Source organism: Anarrhichthys ocellatus, unplaced genomic scaffold (assembly GCF_004355925.1).
Source record: "Anarrhichthys ocellatus isolate YVR2014 unplaced genomic scaffold, GSC_Weel_1.0 scaffold20, whole genome shotgun sequence".
Lineage (NCBI taxonomy): Eukaryota > Metazoa > Chordata > Actinopteri > Perciformes > Anarhichadidae > Anarrhichthys > Anarrhichthys ocellatus.
The window spans coordinates 2,430,035-2,436,864 of NW_022280050.1; positions in this window are offsets into that span (position 1 = coordinate 2,430,035).

Below are 6,830 nucleotides of genomic sequence, written 5' to 3' on the forward strand. Positions count from 1 at the left end.
CACTGCGGTGTACACATGTGTACCAACAGGCCCCCGGAGTACTGAAATTGGCCTCTACAACTTTGCAATTGAGACAAAAGTGTGTGACTTGAAGTGGTGCAGAACAACACAGTCATGTTGAAGCGTATCAAACAATGCCAAAGTCTGTAAGTCATGCATGTTTGATTCTAATTTGCATTATTTGCAGCAACAAGGACTCTTTATGGCTGTTGGTAGCTGTTCTTTATGCCACATTGCAAGCAAAGTCATTGTTGACGTGTCCGTCACAATCACACTTTGCTGCGTAGCTGCCAGTTTTCATAATGTAAAGAAATAGTCAAAATATGTAGCATTTACATTACATAAATAAGGTTTATTTAATCATCAATATTTAAATGAAGAGTTTTTAGTATTCTACTTTTTCTGTTTTTATATATTTTGTTGTTCTTCTGGAAGTCTTGAGTTTCTCTTATAACAGAGAAACTGTATTACATAAGTATTTGGTCTGGTGTGAAACTCTCATCTGCATATAAATAAGTTTGGAGGTGGAGGTGAACCGTCACATGAATAATCTTCTTGTGTGGGCTTAAAAAAAGTCTAATTATGAGTAAAAGCAGAATAATTACATCGTAAAACCAGAGAATGGGATTTTATGCCCGCTGAAATGTTGCGAGGAAGTTCCTTGGTGCAGGGACAACACATTCCCGCCCCAACACATTCCCACCCCAAAACTCCCGTCTTTACTGGAAGTTTAAATCGAGGCAACAAAACCACTAAAGTTTAGGAAAAGACAACTTTTTTTGTACTCACACTTTACTCAGTTGCCCTGATTGTGTAATAAGGATACAGGTGTGTTTACATTGGAGTTAGATGCAAGCCAATATGCATTGCATTTATCCGCAAAAAGTTGCTTCCATGCGCCTGTTTCAGATGAGAACGGATTGGCAGGGCACGAGGTTAGAGATGCCATGGGTGTTTTACTGAAAAGCAGCAGGACACGGGGTTGATGGGATGTATCGCTATCCGGAAGACCTGCTCCTCTTACAAGCAACTCATCTCCAACAAACTCTCCCATGACTCTTTCTACCTCCACACTTCTATTTCTATCTGTGTCTCTAGGTCTCACCACTCTCCATTTCATGGCTGTTTTCTTCTTCTATTTGCTTGACAAGACAATGGATAATAACCCGGGAACAGCACAGAGACCGGCAAATGAGAGTAATCAAGCTGTCTTGTCCTGGTGGCGTTCAGGTTCACTCATCAAACCCTAATTATCACCCTGGAAACCAATGTTCCGCTTTAATTGTTCTGATGAATGAAATATTATAGGAAGGAGTCGGGCTGCAGCCGAGCGGAATAACAGCTTTTAGCCATAAAACACAGCGGAGGAGGAGGAGGAGAAGTGAAGGTGACTCAGTAGAGAACGATACATAGCGCAAGAGAGCTGGCTAAAGTAATGGATAAATAGAGTTCATCATGACAGATGAGAAAAATGAAGTAGAGGGAAATCGGGAAAAATAAATAATGTTTGAGACAAACTGGAAAAAATGACGGCAACGATGTACAGGGAAGCAAGCAAATGACTCAGACTGAGGATGTTTAAGTGCGGTCTAATTGCTTCAAGAGGAGATGTCTGGCCAGTAATCGAGACAGATTGCACCCAGAGGTTTCTTTCATGGCTCCCAGCTGAGTTGTTCCAATATAAAAAAGCATTGAATTATCGGGCCGGCATACCCATAAACTATTACACTCCTATATGGCTCCCCGTTGATGAAGAACATCTGTCATCAAATCCTGAATACTGTACATCAGAGGCAGACACCATAAATCGTAATTAAACAGATCTCTTTGTATTTTTGGCACTCATCAGATGTTGTACCTAAATATGTTTTTTTTTCCTTTCTTGCTTTCTCTGATTACATTTGAAGACATCAAGTGCACAACAAACCACCAGATAGAAAACCAAGAGGGCATGAAATGAGACAGTTGGACAGAACATCTGCCAAACCCACCGTCTTTGTGCGTTGGAAATGATTCCTTTAGGCTGTCAAATGAATGCTTCCTCTACATCCATGCACCTAACGCACATATATGCGGACACACTTCTTGTTCCTGACTACATTTGCAAACTCTTTTTGCAACCTGAATTGGTACCCAGACACTTTGCCCTAATACATTGATGAAGGGGGAGCACACTGTCATCAATAGTGGAGCGTATGGAACAGATATCCACAGGGGTTATCCACACATCTGTCTGCAGAAACACATGCAGGTGTAGAGTCGTACTGGCGAGTAACACACACCCATACCGTAGATTCATGCACACACAAAGTCTTTGTCTTTCTCATTCTCACTTTGATTGATGAATAACCCGCAGCCACCCCCTTGATAGATGGACAGATGGCGTGTTGTATGGTGTGTGTGCAAATGTTTGTAATGTTCTGATGAAGCTGGTTGGGTAGAATGAACTCTTCCAGGAGTTTCACTGAAAATTAAACAAAGAAAGGGGATATAACAGAAATATACCAACATATTTATATTATTATTATTACCTACTGATAGGATAGAGGTGTAGTAAACCTAACCAGCAGATGTACAAATACACATGATGAGTAAAAGCGTGGGCTGTGTTCTTACATTACTTATTATGTACACACACAAGTTGAAGAAAATTCCTTTCATTTTCAATCTCTGTCTCAGCTTTTCATTATTACCTTATAAAGAACCTGATCTTCAACAGAATGAACTGATAACTTTCATTTATCCGTTATAAAAAATCTCTAAATCCCCACCACACAGTGGTCTGAAAGATCAGGGGATGTTAAGGTAAATATATGAGACAGCTTAATAAGGCAGTTAATAGTGTCCTTCCACAGCATGAATGGTAATATAGTGAAGTTGAAGAGTTAACTTCGGTCATACCAGAAGTTGGCCGACTAAATGGAACAGCGTTGAGTTGAAATGCTTTGCCCATTGCGTGACTGGCCTCCCTGAACACCTTTGCCGACATTAAATTATGGAGCGGATGTAACTAGTCCTGAAAAACTATTCTTTATTGTACATTATTTATCTCTCGTAAATACATAATAGCTTCAGCTATACAGACATGTGTACAAGAGACGTACACGCATATACTGTATATTTATACACAGTAATTATAACCTCCACCAAAGTCTAGCCACATAGTCTTCTTCTCTTCAAAAAACATTAATTTATTCTAATAAACACATTGATTTGATCCCCAGATTCCTTTAGTAACCATTTCACTTCATTTTTTCAGAATGTGCATGTATGAATTATTTCATCTTATTCTTTTGTCGATACTGTAATTTAGTTGACACTGAGTTGAGTGGAAACAGGTTTATCTCACAATGGAAATAGCCCATACTGTAAAAGACAAGTGCGAGTTGAGTGTGGACTGAGTTAAATGTGCACCACTTGGTGCAATTTGTCATAAAAGAAAAAAATATACAAAACAACAACAGCCACCAGTAAGTGGGGAGGCTGTTTTAGTGGCCGGTGATAAATCACTCCGAGAGTGCATATCCAAACTATCAAGCTAACAAGACGATCGGTAGCCTGGGTTAACTTCAAACAACGGGAGCACAGCTTGTAGGAGGAGCATGCAGAGTGAGATAAATGCTAAACGGGAGGGATCAGAGAATAAGCGTGTTTCTTTTCAAAATGACACATTTTATCATCTTTAGTCCTTGGGGCTCCATTTGTAGGTCTGACTTTTGTTTTTCAACTGATGCACAATAAAATAGAAAGGTAAAAGAGCACAACTCAGGTTCATCACGCCTCTGGGTAGAAGTTTACAGAACACACAGCTGTGTGTCATAAATAATACACATAAGGAGCAGCTGAAATTAGGCTTTGACTGATATGGGCCAAAACCAATTCAATTTCTTGGAACAATGCTGGCAAAATAACCTTTTAATTCCAAAACTTTAAGTGTTTTGCGCAATTCTTTTTTTTAGAAAGTATCCGTTCAGTTTAACTTCTACTCTACTAACAAGTCAATAAAAAAAAATAATTACTGTATGCTCGCCTAAATAATAAAAGACAAGATAGGACATTATCAAATAGGAATTATGTTGAAAAGAATAGTCAACAACAATTCATTTAAAATGTTTGGGTGGCATTAGGATTTAAAAGCAATAGTACATTTGAATGGTCAGGGATCACAAAAACAAGTCAGCATGTTGGTGTGTACAGTATTCTCTATACCACAGAATACACTTGAAAAAAACAGTAATGCTGGCATCGCAGAATACCTGTCCTGCTCAAATTAGAAGTCTTGTTCCTGTTGAGGGCAACAAGTCCTTGCCTCTTATCTGGAGTCCAGCTGCGTTGGTTGGTCCTATCAGCAGGCTGTTATCTTGGTGCCCTCTTAAACCTCAGCTCTGTATGAGCTACCTAGGCCTTATCAGTGTCTGTCCTCCTAGAGAAGGATCCATGGCCGCCGGGCCTTCACCAACCCTGCATCGACCTATCCTTGGTTCTCCTCTTCCAGCTTTGCTGGCCCGTTTTATCCTGAGCGCTCACTCTCTCACTTTTTCTCCCATTCACTCTCGCTCTCTGTTTTGCTCCCAATGTCAATGTCATGACATATTTAGTCAAATTGAAAGCCTGTGTAACTTTTTGGGGAAGAAAGCACATTCTCTCTCAGAAAAATAAATAACTGAACAGTAAGTTCAGACTTCACAAAACCTTTGACGACACTGACTGATACAAGTCTTATTCTGAATAACAGGCACATTTTAGCAGCACTTGAAACTAATGAAAGTAAGTTGTTAATCGTAAATATATCGAATTTTTCTTGAAAACCTAATTTTTGGCTCGTGACGGCAACAATAAGCCTGCATGTCTCTTCATGCTGGGAATGCCACATTGGTATTCATGGTGTGCTGTCATTAGAGCACCGAGCAACCAGCACATTACAGCCAACCAATTATTCCATAACAATTGAGAACATGCATATTAGAAATGTCAAATTACAAAAACTAAATGTGCTCAGTGCATGCCTTGCAAAACAATAACTGGGTAAACAAGCCCCACACAGCTTTGCCAAATTCAAATGCTCCTACTTTATGAAAAAAATAAGAAACATACGCATGTACACAATTTGTTATGCAGCAAATTCCAACCCGAATGGAATATAATCACCCAGAGTAGGACAAATAAAGAGAGAAGCTACGACTATATTTGGGGTCTGTAAAAAGGACGGGGTAGCAGACTTGTTGGGGGGGGTAATACAGAGGTACACATGCAGAGGTAATACATTCAGCTCACTTTCTAACTAAGACCTTTGTCTATTAAAGTACCTGTTAAACAGAAGAAATTAAAAATATACAAAAATTGTTCCTGTTGGCTGATTCTTCTCCGTGGCTTCTCCTATTCAAATTCTGCAAGTTCATCGAGAGATCTGTACAATGTCAAATGTATTATTAAAACACAGACTATGAAATTTGAGCAAGAAATATGAAAATGACATAAAAGACAAACAGATTAGGCAATTCATGTAAACTAACCAGAAATGTGAGATATATCCTGCTCTGCATCGTTTACATTACAAATTGCATTTTTCATAATTCATCTTTCCCTTATTGAGAAACATTAAATATCATCTTTTCTTTCATTCAGAAAAACAAAACAAAGTAAACACAATAATCCGCAACAGTTTATTTGTGTCCTGGTATTAACCACAACCGTCGTATTGTTACAAAAGATTAGCAGCATGATATAACATCCACAAAGAACACTTGGCAGCCTTTTCAGTAGAAAAATGACTTGCTAAACACAAAACAATTAACAAGAATCCTAATGTCAAGGAATTGTGTAATTACAAAAAAGTACAAAGAAACATTGTGCAATCCTATTCCAAACTCGCTTTTCCAATCTTCATTGCTTTACACACAGTATCGAGCACACACTGCACACCGACCAACGTGCACCTTCATTCATTGAAGTTGACAGGAAAATGAAACAACATCAAGACATCTGTCGACCCCATACTTCTGCAAAATGGCACGTCTCTCACCGGGACATTAAAAAAGCACATTCTCATGCAAATAAATCTGTTGTGACTCAAGCTAATTGACAGGCCCAAGTGGCTGCACAGAACTGGACTACTGCTGTCTCAGGTAGCTGCGTGCTGGGTGTAGTGATGCTGGCGGGTTTACAGTGGCAGTAATTATTGGAGTTGCACTAATGATTGTTGACAGCCACACCCCTATGGCTGTTTGTTCTAATAGTTCAAACACGAGGCATCGAATGAATTAGTTTTCTCTGTCTTGCGCGCGCACACACACACACACAAGGACTTGGATACATGTAAGCATACACACCAATGCTTGATGTGCATGTATGTGTATGCACATAAAAACACAGATACATATCTGTGAATGTACACAATTATATCCAATTACAACTGCATTCTTCATCCAGTTGACAGGACATCCAAGTTCTTTTGCAGCATTACATTCATGCTGTTGGATTAATTCTCACCGAGTATAACCACAACCTACCTCTGTTGAGCAACTCGCTGTAACGGTTGAGGGTTGTGCGCCTTGTTGCACATTGTCTTGTTGAAGGACACCTCAAGTATGACATTTTTCTGTATAGGTTTCTACTTGTCTTAGACTTCAAGTCTGCAACTTTAATGTCATAAAAAACTGCTTTCATGACTGACTCACCTGGCATTATTATGCATTCTGAGTAAAAATCTAGCTGTAAACACTTGCCGTGATTCGTCGTTTCCCAAATGAGACTTCCAATTAATGGTTCACTTAGGAGGGGGGGGGGGGGGGGGGGGGACAGCTCGGAGTCGAAATGATGTGTGTGGTGAG